Genomic DNA, 15,048 nt, shown 5'->3' on the forward strand with positions numbered 1-15,048 from the left:
GTCAACTGTCGTAGACCTCTGCACGAGTGAAACTGAGCAGTAGTTGTAGGTGCAGCACATTCTGTAAGCATAAAATAAAGGCACCAAACAAAGCACCTCAGTGATGCCTAGCACACCAAACAAATAAATATTTAACACGGGGTACTATTCTGTTTCATATCTCCAACATTACCGTCCCGCTTCGGTCGCTTCGTCCCGCTCGTCAATATACTTCGTTTCAGCTTCGGTCCAGAGGCAGCGAAAGCGACAAGCGCGAGCCCCGGGCTTTCAGCATCCCTGCCAAGCACGCGCGCTCGTGCAGTGCAAGCACTGTTCTGGGCCACATGCTCGCGCTTGTAGCATCGGCTGCGTCTGCACCGAAGCTGAAACGAAGTATAGATTGTTGACAGCTGCCCCGCAAGGATGCTTTCCGGACATGGGGAAACATCTCAACAGAAGCGCTATCCACCCCTGCTTAACCACATGTTCTTTACGAACATAACTCGACTTCCTAGCAATATTTTAGAACGCCATAAGTTAAAGAATATTTTCAAAACAGTAAAAGCCTATCTTGCAATTGCGCAACATAAACAGAACAGTGCAGGTAGAGGGGAGGCACTCACTTGATCGAATGACGTTTTAGCGAACGCCCACGTTTCATCGAACGACACTTTAGCGAAAAGTCGGACGCCGCGACGCGGCGTTTTCGGGTGGGCCAAGTGAGTTCATATTTTTGTAATGAGCTGCCGCAGACTGTCGCCGCGAAGCGGCGTAAAGCGCAGCGCGACGGATGGGTTAACGCGCGCCCCGTTATTCGCTAAAACGACCATTCGCTCAAATGTCGCCGTTCGCTAAAATGTCATTCGCTCTTGTGATATGGACCCGCAGGTAGAGCTGCATGGGCACTTTCTACTTGTCCGGATTCATACAAAATATGATTGTCGTTAGCAAACTTTTAGGTAATGAAAACAGGAAAATGAACAAGAGTGTGTGATGGGTTTGGAAGGGAAGGAAACGTGGACAAAAGGCAAACACAAGCAATTTAGAACAGACGAGACGACCCACCGTGCTAATGCTGAACAGACGAAACGACCCACCGAGCTAATGCTCTGTACGAACAATCTCAACCTTAAATACTACTTTCTGTACAAATACAAGATACCCACGATATTACGCGATAAATAGCCACCAAAATTAACGTACCGATTGGGCAGTGCTGTTCGTAAATCAAGTAAATCGCCGAAGTCACATACGTTCACGAAACAAAACGGCCATCTTGGAAAAATAAAAATAGTGATGGTGATAGCGATGTGTTCTGTAAAAACTCCGAGGACAAATGTAGTCAATGTTTTTTCTTTAAATTTATGTATGGCACCTGCAAACGCTCTGGAAAACATACTTCACCTAGCAAAACTTCATTAAAATCATGGTGACAAAATAGTCTGAAGTTTAGGCATTTAGACGTGTTGAAATCCACTTGGCAATGTCTATGTGGAGTGCAAGTTCGTCCGTTTCTTTTGCAGGGGTTGTGGTGATGTCAGAATGCAGAGCTCTGATTGAAGGATAGTAGGTAGACCTGAAGGCAGCTAGCATTGTGTACCCACCATCCTTCAATCAGAGCTTGGCATTTCAACGTCACTACAACCCCTGCAAAAAAAAGCAGAACCTGCACTCCGCATAAACCTTTTCTCAGTAATTAAATGCAAACAGAACAGACCTGGGAACCCTTCTTGCTGATAGCCTTTCCTTGAAAGTGTGAATGGTCAAAAGTCAATGCCATGATAAGCTGAAATACTTCGGACATAGCATGCTAAGGTGGCAAGAAAAATTAAACGGGGACAGCTATCTTCTTTTCATCAAACTTTTCGGAGCTTCATCTTTTGTATAATTACTGTCGTATAAAGAAGACAAAGTCTGGCGGCATGTGAGACGGTGAGCTGGCCGGGCCACGCGTGAGGGTCCGAGATGCGCATGACTGGCAGATACGCTGAAGGTTCGATAAAGGACTCACGGGTATTGGTTTGCGGCCCCGGGCTTTGACCTTTTTCTCGCCTCGGAACACGACATGGTGGCAGCAGTGGGATACTGAACAATCCTCCATCGTTTCTCGGGACCTGATAAGCCGCACCAAACTCTGCAGTTCGACCGAATGGCCAGCAAAGAAGATTCGAGCCGCTGCTAGATCTACGCCACGACTAGCAATGCAGACGGTTCGAGGGCTTCAATCTCCCAGGCCAGCGGAGGACCTTCCTTCTTCAACCCCTTTGCGGTCGAGCTACCGGAGAAGCTGGATTTCAGGAATCCGAGCGACTGGAAGGGATGGATCATTCAGTGGGACCGCTACCGGATCATCTCGGGGCTTCATCTCTGCGACGCTTCGACTCAGGTGAAAACCTTCATCTAAGCGATGGGCAGAGGATGTCCTTTCTTCGCTCGAGATGACACAAGAGGAGCTGAACGACTTCGACATAGTCAAAGCTAAGTTCGACAAGCACTTCATTCCGCAGGTGGACGTCATCTTTGAGAGAGCGAAGTTCAATTCTAGAAAGCAAGAGCTGGACGAGCCTGTAGAGGTCTTTATCACGGCATTGCACAGATGGGCGGATACCTGTGACTACGGCCCTTTACGGGACGAGCTCATATAGGACCGCATTGTCGTCGGACTCCTGGACAGGAAACTAAGTGAGAAACTCCAGCTCGATGCTAAGCTTACACTGCAGCGCGACTACGGCAGCTTGAACATCAGACGGTAAAGCGCCAACAGACTGAGCTACGCAGCACAAAGACAGACGGCGACATTCTTGAAGAACTCGGAAGACAGCCGAAAACAAAAAGCGAGAACAAGGACTTTGGACGTCCGAACATGTTGCCTCTCCAAGCCCTGTCCAATAATTCGCCATGGACGTGCCGATGGTGTGGCAGTTCACGGAAACATGCCAAGTCTCAATGTGCCGCAAAAGGCAAGAAGTGCAACGCCTGCAAAAAGCTAGGCCACTTTGAGAGCGTCTGTTTTTCCAAACACACTCGAGAAAATTTCAGTATACAAGAGCACAGACAAGGACTGAATGAAGTCTTCCTCGGCGAGTTCGTACATTCAAGCAACGGGCAATGTACCAGGGGAAGCCTGGTACATTACAGCCAAAGTAAACAACCAAGACATCACATTCAAGGTGGACACGGGGGCAAACGTCACAGCTATCCCTCCCAATATGTGCGACGCGACAACATTTGCAACTTTGCAGACAACAGGGACGGATCTTTATGGAGCAGGCCACACTCCGCTGAACACGCTAGGCAAGTTCACGGCGACGGTAACCTGGAATGGGCGCACTACTAAAGAAATCATCTATGTGTCCGACCAGCTAAAACACCCACTGCTGGGGCGGCCTGCAATTGAAGCCCTTCAGGTGCTACCTAGCTTGAACGAAGTCAAAGCCGAAAGCAAGCCGGAGTATGACCACCTCCGTAAAAAGTACCCCTTGCTTTTCCAAGTACAAGATCGCGCTTCACCCTGACGCGAGACCATTCGCAATCACATACCCGAGACGGGTACCTCTACCTCTGCTACCCAGCACTCAACAGGAATTGCAACGGATGCAAGACATGGACGTTATTGAAAAAGTCGACCATGCGGCAGCATGGTGCGCACCCATGGTGGTGGCTAAAAAGCAAGACAGTTCTCTTCGTATCTGCGTTGAATATACACAGCTAAACCCGCAACTGGTGCCGGAGCGGATTATCATGCCAACCGTAGAGGAGAGCTTGGCAAGACTCGCCAGGGTGACAGTATTCAGCAAACTAGATGCCAATGCCGACTACTGGCAAGCACCACTAGCCCCAGAGTCAAAGGAACTGACTTTTATCACACCAGTGGGACGGTTTCAATTCAAAAGACTCCCGTTTGGCATTGCGACAGCGCCCGAAGCCTATCAGCGGGAGATGCTAAGGATCCTAGAGGGAATCCCAGGTCAAGTATGTCATATGGATGACATCTTAGTTTTCAGTCGTGACAAAAGGGAACACAACATAAATCTTGAGTTGGTACACCGCCGCCTCCACGACTCTGGAGTGACCCTGAACACCTCAAAGTGCGAGTTCTCCAGAAAGAGCATCAGGTTTCTGGGCCACCTTCTGGACAGCAGGGGCATTGCGGCAGACCCTAAGAAAACGGAAGCGATCGTCCAGATGTCGGCACCTGGAAGCTTGGCAGACCTGCGATCATTCTTGGGGATGGTCAACCGCCTTGGGAAATTTCTTCCCGACATAGCCGAGAAACCTAATCTACTTCGAGATCTGCTACACAAGGATGCTAGCTGGCTCTGGAGCGAGCCTCAGGAAGAAGCATTCCTTAACATCAAAGATCTCCTATGCAAGACTCCTGTGCTCACACTCTATAAACCGGATGCACAACTTACATTGTCGGCAGATGCGTCTTCGTTTGCACCGGGGGCGGTTCTGCTCCAAAAGGAAAACGGCAAAAGACGCCCAGTAGTATACGCATCGAGAGCCACGACACAAATGGAGCAGAGATACGCCCAAATTGAAAAGGAGGCTTTGGCCATCGTATGGGCCTGTGAACATTTCCGGACCTACTTGGTAGGAAAGAGATTCCACATCGAAACAGACCACAAGCCTCTGGTGCCACTGTTCACAACGAAACGTCTTGACGAAATGACACCAAGGCTACAGCGTCTGAGGATGCGCATCTTTGAGTATGACTTTGCAATATCCCACGTACCGGGCAAAGAGATGTTCACCACGGATGTCTTCTCCAGGAAACCCCTACCGACCACACGCCGGTCTACAGACTCAAGGCACACCGTGGAGATCAGAGAAAACGTTGGTTCACGAGTATGAAATGCTAACATTGGAGCTCCTTCCAGCCTCTACCTCATTTTTGTCCAGACTGAAGGCAGAGCTTTCCAAAGACCCAACCACATCAAGGGTTATGGAATACAGAGAAAAACAATGGCCGGCAAGGAACAAACTTCCTCCTAACTTAAGCAAATTCGCGAGTCTCGCCGCAGACCTTTCGGTCGTGCAGGGATTACCAATGCGTAACGACCGGCTGGTGATCCCGCCTAGTCTGCAAGGAGAAGTCTTGGAGCGATTGCACAGCGGCCATCAGGGTGTTGTCCGATGCCGGGCAAGAGCCAGAGACTCCGTCTGGTGACCTGGCTTAAGCACGAAAATACATGACTATGTGAGTCGCCGTCCTACTTGTCGGCAATATAGACGACCACATACAGAACCCCTTCTTCAGACTCCACTACCCGATCGTCCCTGGCAGGAAATTGGAACGGACCTTTTCCAGTTCAGGGGGAAGAAGTATATAGTCATCGTCGACTACTACTCGAAGTTCTTCAAACTTGAAGAAATACCTCGAACAACCACAGAGGACATTATCAAGGTTTTCAGCCAGAACTTCACTAGACACAGTTGCCCAGAAGTCATCCGCTCCGACAACGGTCCCCAGTTTGGCTCAACCAAGTTCCGGTGATTCGCCAGAGAGTGGGGAGTCGAACTGGTTACTTCAAGCCCGTATTATCCCCAGAGTAACGGAGAAGCGGAGAGAGCGGTGCAGACTGCGAAGAAAACCTTGAATTCAGCACAAGCTCTTCTGGCCTACCGAACCATCCCTGGGCCCAAAGGGTTTTCCCCTGCCGAACTTTTGATGGGGCTCAAGTTACACTCCACTCTTCCAACGGCGCCCAGTACCTCTCTGGCAACACTCCAGGAGGTATCGGCAATGATACAGGAAACGGAAGACAAGAGAGGCGTCTAACTATAATAGGCGCCGCCGTACAAGAAATGGCAGGGAGCTACACCCACATGCAGCAGTGTGGATTCAGGCGGGAGCGGCCGGACCACCTTGGTCTTACCTTGTAGAAACCGACCAAGGAACGATACGACGCACACGGCACCATCTCCAGCCCGCGATTCCCGACAGCGACAGCCAGCCGGCCGGTTACTGGGAGAACGATCCTCAAGCAACCATAACACGAAGTGGGAGAATTTCACGACCACCGGAATGCTATGGACGATGAGGCTGAAAGGGGGAGGCGTCGTATAAAGAAGACGAAGTCTGGTGGCATGTGAGACGGTGAGCTGGCTGGGCCACGTGTGAGGGTCCGAGATGCGCGTGACTGGCAGATACGCTTAAGGTTCGATAAAGGACTCACGGGTATTGGTTTGCAGCTCCGGGCTTTGACCTTCCTCTCGCCTCGGAACACGACAATTACCTTCTCGCATGTTTCACAGTAATCTGTGGCATGGATTTACCACACTCTTTTTGTGACGTTTACCAGTAGGTGTGCACTGTCATGAGAAAAAAATACAATTTATTTAATTACGACAGGGAGCCACGAGAAGGGAAGATGGCAAGTCCCGATCCATCAAAAAGGACAGGGCATAAGAGTGAAGTCTTGCAAGGCTTGGTCCACGATTCAGGACGGTTTGAAACCTATGATGAATGAAGAGAACAAAGGAGTCCATCAGGTCAACAGGAACAACATCTGACCTAAACATGCAGGGCAATGAAGAGCAGGGGTGAATTTATAGGTCAGGCTGGGTGGGGTGGAGAGAGGAGAAGGGGTAGTTTGCAAGGAGATACTTATTTCACGGGCAAAATGCAGCCCAGATGTGTTTTGTTTACCTAATATTTGTTATGTCACCAAAAAACTAATAATTTCTTCCTAAGAAAAGCTGGGGTATGTTGATTTTTCATTAAGAAAAAGTTAACCTGAAAAAAAAAACAACTCCCCCTCCTTTAAAAAAAAAAAAAATCTGCTAATGATGCAGAGCATTTGAGTATGCACCAAAACACTGAGAGAGGGGGAGACGAGAATGTGTGTGGACGTCAGAACACAGAGCTCTGGTTGGAATGACTAGTGGGTAGACCTAAAGGTAGTATACGGCTAGCAGTTCAAGAGGAGGAAAAGAAAGAACTCTCCTCTTGCTCACAGTGCTTGGACCCTTATTTTTGTACCCGCACATCACCATTCTTCCCTTGGAAAATTAGCCCCTTGATGCTCTTCGCTAAACATTCGGACGAAATTTGCCAATCCCCCCCCCACTCCGGCCTGTGGCTTCTACAGTACTACGCACAAATATCCTCCGTGGACCCCTAAACTGACAGTGCTGTGGAAACTATGTGCTCCTTGGGCCAGTCGCGCTTGAGAATCTTTTGCCACATGATCATGCTCCCTCGCTTATAGCCACATTCGCAGAATGGGGTCAGGTGATGGACAGGGGGGCGGGCGAGGTTTGTCAACTAACGTCCCAACTTTTCACCCCCGCACGGATTGCGACAGAGATCTCGCGGTAGCTGACGTTTGTTTTGAACCTATCCTTATCCGCTGATGTAATTCAACGTCTGTCTGGCAACGAAATGACTAAAAACTTGCAAATGAAGCACAGGTTGTCGATTGCTTGCTTCACAGAATGAATAGCACAGCTCGCGTCCGATTTTGTTGCCCATGGGACGTGCTTTCTTTTTTTTTAGGTTCTCTCGTCTCTTATGGCGGAAAAACCCCAGTTGTCTGCTCTCGTTCCTCTCCTGAGTGCTGCATGACGGGAGTGCATTGTGGTGCACACTTGACTCTCAAGGTGCAGCGAGTGCATGGACGCGTGGAGTGGCAACGGCGAAATGAACTCGTGAAGTACACCGGGCACAAGCACTGGGCACAAGCATGTTGCTTCGTCTTGCATCTTGTTCGCGTGCAGAAGTTGCTTCGACAGTATTGCAGAAATTACACTATCCCTGACAATGAAGTACAAAAAGGTTTGTGTTGAGTCCAGACACTGCTGCAAGATTGCCAAGCCAGGAAACCTCAACCGAGCCACCACTAAATGTGTTCCGTTTCAAAATGGCCTAATTGGCAAGATTGAACTGCCACCAAATGTATTCCGTTGTACAGCACCAAAGTACATCACCAGACATGAGTGTCAAAAAATATACTTACAATGGCTAGCGACGCCTCATAAAAGTCACGCGATGACCCTCTGCTTGGCCAGTTAAGCCACACGCAGTGCCGTGCAGGGTACAGGACAGCAGCCATGAGCCGGCCGGTGCGTCGACCCAGGGTCCCGCCCATAGTGTTCCGCTGCTGCCTTGAACAAGATCATTGATGTCATGGTCCTCGGGACCTGTGGTGTGTAACCATTGTGTTTAAGTTTGATAGTCACCGACCAATATTTCGGACTCGATAGGGATAGCGCAAAACTCAGAATAATCGAGCAGTCCGAAAAAATGAATTCTGCCTAAAAATCACTTTATTGCAATTTTAAGCGCAAAGTTGCTACAGAAAGTGATTGATACAATAGGCTCACAATAATTGAAGCTTGGATATTTTGTACTTCCGGATAATTCAAACAGATTTGAAAAATTTGGTTGTCCCGCTATGTTTTTAATGTATTTATAAGCCGCTTAATCCGAATGGCGTTTACGCTTAATTCATATCTTTTTTTTGTTCTCGCGGCCCCGTTGAGTGCGCTTCTTTCCGAGCACCGGTGCACCACAGAGTAGCAATACCTGTGGAGCGTGCTTTCAGTGCACCGGTGCTCATAAAGAAGCACACTCAACGGGGCTCAAGCGGGCACACATTAGCGGAAAACAGCGTTCACATTATGTGCTTCAAGACTAACAATGATGACCAAGACGACATCGAGGATGAGGACCAGCTCACTGGCATCATGCTTTCTGGCCTTGAAGCACATAATGTGAACGCCGAGCAGGCGGAATATGCTAGTTTCGACGATGATGTGTGTGTTTGTCGTGATGACTCATTAGAGGACATAGTACAGGAAGTAATGCCAGCAGAGTGCAGCAGTGAGAGTGAAGATGACGATGAAGAAAGGGATGACCCACTACCAACTGTCACAGCCATAGCTTTGAGCACATCGCTCAGCTCCGGAACTTTCTGTTTGCAAAGGAAGAGTCCCGTAAAGAGCTACTTGCATTGGCTGGTATTGAAAATTTTATTTTGAGATCGTATGTGCTGACTAAACAGTCCACAATCGACAAATTTTTTGCCGGATGAATAAACTTAATGTCAGAGCTCTTTCACTAATGTGTTATGCCTGTACTTATAATTAGGCCTATGTAGAGGAAACTGGCAAAAATCTGCTTTGTCTGAGTAGCTATCCATGTAACAAATCATAATGCCATCTAGTATCATATTTAGATGAATTTCTGATAATTCAAACTAAAATCTGTGACTTCCTGGAGTTTGAATTAATGAGACTCTACTGTAGTTTGCTGTACGGCATTTCGCATTCAGCGAGTCATTTTGTCACTGTACACAGACGAAAGCATAAAAGCGTTCGGACAAGTTACGCATTCACGGCTGCACGATGCTGGCAACTGTAGGGAGAGTCGTTAGACTTTGCCTTTGGTGAAAGAGTCCTGTTTGTAACACTGTGCCGCTGGAGCAAATCCACAGATTGATTGCTACTTCCTTGGCGATACAACCGCTGCCTTCTCACGTCGACACATGGGAAATACCGCAAACAAAAGCAGACACCGTCACGACTTCGCAAGGTGAAACCGGAGAGGTCAAGAGCGGAAGAATTGCTTGAGTGTTGACGTGCTATGTGGCATCAACAGCAGAGGCCTGCCATTAAAAAAAAAAAGAATACTAGTTTGTAGTTTCTTTGCTGGACGTGACGTCACGACAACTGACGGCAGCGATTGACTGGCAGAGTGATGTAGATTCTTTTGGGGACAATTTGCCAATGAATTCATAACCTGACATCAAATGTAGTTTCTAAACATGGCAGATATAATCAGGCCAGTTTTTGTCCACAATGCTGTCGCCTAGTCTGTCGCACAGATTATTTCCGTTGCTAAGGGGCAATTGGGGCTTTATGTAAACATTGGCTGGACGTGCGTGTAGGAAAAATAACATGAATGACCGACCACATCATTTACTCTTCCAACATATTGCAAAAAAACAAAATAAGAAAACCGACAAGTCAACATTTTTTTTTGTTTTTTCCTCATTTTTAGTGGCTGTCGTGTAACATCGAAGTATACGGTAAGTACCAAGTAAAATAAAACTAAAGGAAAAGTACATAATGTAAGGTGTACATGAACTCTATAGATATAATACCAGTCCCAATGGTTTAGCAAAGAAGCCAGTCTTCTCAGAAAACCCCCTCTCTCACTTGAGTCCGTTTTCTAATACTTGAATCTTAAAAAGAAGTTGCCCCGAAAAAGCGGCAGAAAATGCACAAAACAAAGTGACAGTGCCTAAAAAGGTCACACCTGCCTTTTCACATGGCTCTCAGAACTACATGCAGTGCAGGACGCAGAACGGTACCCATGGGCTAGCTGCAGTTGTAACTAGGGATGCCGCGAACTTTTTTCGAATCGAAGTTTCGATGATCGAATCAAGCGGTTCGAAAGGTTCGAAAGTTTTCGATTTTTCGAATTGTCTATATCGTAAAATTCGACGGAGGTCGAATTTTCGAACTTGTTAAGCTAAGAACTTCGACGCTTTTCGAACCGTCGAACTTATTACGCTAAAAAAATTCGATCTTTTTCGAACTTATTGCGCTGCCAGGTTCGATGCTTGTCGAACTTTCGAACTTGACTGACCAAAAAATTCGACGAATTTCGAATTTTCGAAAAGTTTCGAACTTTCGAATTCTGAAATGTCAGAAGTTCGACGAACTTCGAACTTTTAGGGTAAAAGTTCGACATTTGTCGAACTTCGAAAGAACGGCGGACGGTTTCATTTGATTTCAAGTAGTGGGGTACATTCGTAATTTTTTTTTTTCTGGAACTTTTACACGCGGTGCTGCGTTCCTTACAAAAGACAATGTCGTTTATTTCAATGTTCTGGCATGCTTAGGTTTAAAGAAATAAATCCCTGAAGGGGCGAGGAAGGACGACGGGTTTTTGACGATTATCATTTGTGCCAGATTTGAAGCACGCTGCAGCCGGAGCTATTTATGGTATACTTTTTTAAGGATAATCTATGTATAGCCTAGGTAAGTGCCGTCTTAAGATGTGATGATTGTTATTCAACGTGAGTTTCGAAGAAATGTCCAAACATGTATCTGCATGCAATTATGACCTAAACTTGATATTTATTTTCGTCTAAGTTGTTTGAGGTATTGCATTTAAATTAACACCACAGACAGTACATATCTAATAGTGTTTAAGTTCAGCACGTCATTAAAAGAAAACTTTTTTTTTTTTTTTTCGCTTTACGTTCCTGGGACGTGTTTCTTCTAGCCTGTACACATTTTGGTAAAAGAAAATTGTTTCGAAGTTCTGAACCTCTGAATATGCAAGAATATAACACTTCCGACGAATTCTTGATAGTTTTTTTTTCTCCTGCTTTTTATTCCCGCATTTATTCTTTTTTTTTTTTTACTATCCGCACAGGTATTTAGGTCGAAAAGACAGCTTTGAACTTCCGAACCACTAAGCATGTGACGAGTAGTGCCTTCTGACAACAAGTTTCTAACAATGACCATCGACGCAACCTTTTATGCAGTGAAGAGCGACAGTAGCTACACATATGCATAAATAATTTCAGATTAAAATAAGCTCAACCACGCCCTCTTTCCCCGTATTGTTTTCTTTAACGGTCCGAAATACCTGCAAGGGAGAGAAGGAGGCTGAAGCCCCCCCCGTCCGCTACCCTCTTTCCCCCCGTTTTTCCTCTTCCGACACCACTTGTATGGTAGAACGCTCCTCGACCTCGAGTAGTGTCGGCTTTTGTGCTTTTTGCGAGGCGATTCCTCCGTCCCAGAAAATAAACCTCCAGGACAATTATAAACTTCACCGGATCGGATTACTACCAGCGTGCAAGGGGTGGCGAGCTAGTTTGCCAGGTCGCCTCAAGGTTCTTCTGAGCCTCAACCTCCTGCTCGCCCCTGGCCGTTTCGAACTGGATGAGTCTCGTAAAACAGTGTGTTCGTGTAATCACTACTGCGTGATGCAGGTTAAAGGGGTTATGACACGAAAATTAAACGGATAGATTATTCTTGAAATGGAATGCTCATAGGCTACTTAGTATATACACCAAGTTACGCAATTTTTAGAGCTCTGATAATTGCAATATTCAATTTACGAATTTTTATAATTTTCATCTGGCGACAAGGCAACACTGCTCAAGTTAGTCACACCATGGTGTCCATAAACCACGTGACCATGAACACTCTCCCATTCTAGGCGCCCCCATGATCACCCAAGCTCTTCTCGTCGCGGTACGAACAAAACCGCTCAAACAGCTCGGTAAACTGTAAACTATTCTCGCTCTCGCCCCCCGGCCGGTTGACCTTCCACCCTGCATGCGTCTGCGAGACATTCCCGGACGACGGTGACCACGGCGAACTCGTCGTCGCTGGAGCTCGTCGCCAACGGGTCGCAGTCAAAATGAACAGCTTCCAACATCTCTTGATAGCAATCACTCTCATCGCTGCTGCGATCAATGTTGAACACTTCGACAAGGCGATCGATGCCGTAGACGTAATCGTCACGGACCAGATGCTGGAAACGTGGAAGGTAAACGAGGAAGCTGAGGCTCAATATGCCAAGAGAGCCAAGTCTGTGAGTGCGTGCAATTAGACACCACGCTGGAGGCTGCCTACGTCATTAAACCTCCAGGTCCGCCCGGATCTGCCCCTCCGAGGGGCGCGCATATAAATAGATTTATCCACGAAATTATCGCGCCTTTTTCAAAACAAATTTAGCAGGATTATAGGAACATAAAATGGATCCTAGCAGTATAGTTATATAATATTTTATTTTTGGCGTGTCATAACCCCTTTAAAGACCCCCCCCCCCCCCCCCCCCCCCCCCCGGGGCTGGCGGTCACAATTCTGCACTGACAAATAAATATTCTATCACGCCCGGGGCACTCGTCGTCTCATTTAATTGCCTGACCAACTTCGCAGAATCTAGATATCACACCCTAACTTTTCTAAACTTGATATTGTGAAAACCAATGAGTCGTGAAAACATTATTTGAAACTGAAACTGTGGAAAAACTTGAGAATCGGACTTCGAACTTTGAAAACTTGGAATAAAAAAAAATTTTAAATCTTCTATTTTTTTTTTTTTTAATTTAGCGTTAGAAAAGAATAGGAACCTTCGAACTTTATACAGAAAGAAATTTGAAATCTTTGAATTGTTCGAACTTCATGTCTATAAAAATTCGAAGCGTTCGAAGTTTTCGAATTTTGTTTCCAAAGAATTTCGAAATTTTCGAATTTATCGAACCTGAAGTAAACAAATATTCGAAATATTCAAATTCGAAATTTTAGAAACCGTGAAAGCTTCGAAATTTTCGAATTCGAAACTCCGCTGTGGTCAAAAGTTGCGAATTTTTCGAATTCAAACCTCGGTCAATACGAAAATATCTAAAGTTTTCGAAATCGAACCTCAGTTCGCTTCGCAAATATCGAAACCTTTTGAAATCGAACCTAGGGTGGTTCGCGACATCCCTAGTTGTAACCCAGTGCTTGTAGTATATCGCAGCTGCTTGGAAGGGAGAGAGGCCACCTCCTTCATGCCGTGGTACCGGGAAAAGCAATATTAAAGAGCCGCAGGCGATTTCTGTGCATCCACAATGCTATTCTGGGACAGCAAGACAGAAAACTTCAGTAACACAGTGAACAAAAAAGAGACCAAAAGAGTAGGCATGCAGGCGAGCGTGAATTGTAGACACAGCTAAAACTCAAGGCACAAGGAAGCAGAAAGAGGGCACATGAAGAGGCCTTTCGACTTCCTTGCATGTCGGGTTTGAGTCTCGTACCGGGTAGTAAGAAGCAACAATACTGGTTCCCTAGCCTTGCCTGTCTCAAGAAGCCTTGGAACAAAGATATCCTACTCGTCATTCATCTCGTTTTCTCTTCTCGGGCAGATTAAAGTGCACGCTGCGGCAGCAAACTGCCTCAAAGGGGCTCGACTCACACTCCTAAGAGAATGATTGGCATGCAAATTCTCCATTGTGTACTATGTGCATTCTATGTTTTAAAAGGGAACTCCGGCATTTTCTTCATTGTCCCCGATTTGCCTAAAAACTTGCTAAACACATCAACAAACATCGCTGAAATAGTAACCGAAATATCTTGCCGAAATAGCTTTTTTTCGCAAAGTCACAGAATTTACAATTTTGGTCATCATTGTGTTTTTCAAAGCGAAAAGCTCTACTGGCAACATTGAAATTGAGACGTCATGGGAAGGCAAAGGTTCACTCTTAGGGCTGTAGACTTTGTTCACAACTGATCACAAAGTTTCATGGTGTGAAAAGAATGCTTTGGAAGGTCGCCCCAAATCCCACCCAGCAGCACGAAACAAATGCTCGGCATAGTTCATTTCTACACAGCCGCTCGAACCGTGAGCCCGTCATCCTGTGACACAAGCACGTAACTAGAGGGGGTTCATGGAGCCCGGCCTGGCCCGCCCCGCCGCTGCCGCCCCCCGCCCCCAAAAACAAATTCCTGGCTATGTGCCTGCGTGACGTCACGGCAATGAAAAGCACAAGTATATTTCAATCTTGGATTGGCATCATACACGACAGTGGTAGGAACATTACTTGTGTCGAGCTAGAGAAGCCATATTGGGGGCTACCCCAGCTACGTCCACACTGGCTTTCATGGCAGTTATGTGCAATGCAGACAGCTTTCACTATTTCAACCGAGTGCCTAGGCAAACACAGAAGCAGCCACATAAGACAATCAGGAAAAGACGCCGAGTTGTACAGGCTAAGGAGGAAGGACATAGTGCAGCGAGCTACCTAGTCCAGGCTATTCCTCTGAGAAAGGCAGTCGGTGGAAATGTAGGTCAGTCATTCCCGCCATTAATTTAGGTAACTAATGCCAGCATTACACTATTTTGCATATTTCTCTGCTGCAACGCTAGTCATCCGCAGCAGAAACAACGCCCCAAACTAAAAAGAAGTCTCGTTGCATTGTTAACACAGACATCAAGTCCATTAGGAAAGGCCAGCTGTGCCATCCACCTGTTCATAAGCGAGCTGGAGTTCATCAAAGCACAACCGAGAACCTCTCGGAAGTACTTGGTGCCTTTTCAGTCGTTATTGAATGAAA

The 15,048-nt window shown here is 46.6% G+C and overlaps 1 long non-coding RNA gene across 1 annotated transcript; it reads right to left on the reverse strand.

The window, feature by feature from the left end:
- Positions 1-6,300: 6,300 nt before the first annotated feature.
- Positions 6,301-7,999, reverse strand: LOC121834848. Its single transcript, XR_006077354.1, has 2 exons — positions 7,944-7,999; positions 6,301-6,442 (listed from the first exon to the last, which is right to left on the reverse strand). It is a non-coding gene; the product is annotated as an uncharacterized LOC121834848 (long non-coding RNA).
- Between the last annotated feature and the right edge of the window lie 7,049 nt (positions 8,000-15,048).

This window comes from Ixodes scapularis, unplaced genomic scaffold (assembly GCF_016920785.2).
Source record: "Ixodes scapularis isolate PalLabHiFi unplaced genomic scaffold, ASM1692078v2 PGA_scaffold10__122_contigs__length_95168666, whole genome shotgun sequence".
Lineage (NCBI taxonomy): Eukaryota > Metazoa > Arthropoda > Arachnida > Ixodida > Ixodidae > Ixodes > Ixodes scapularis.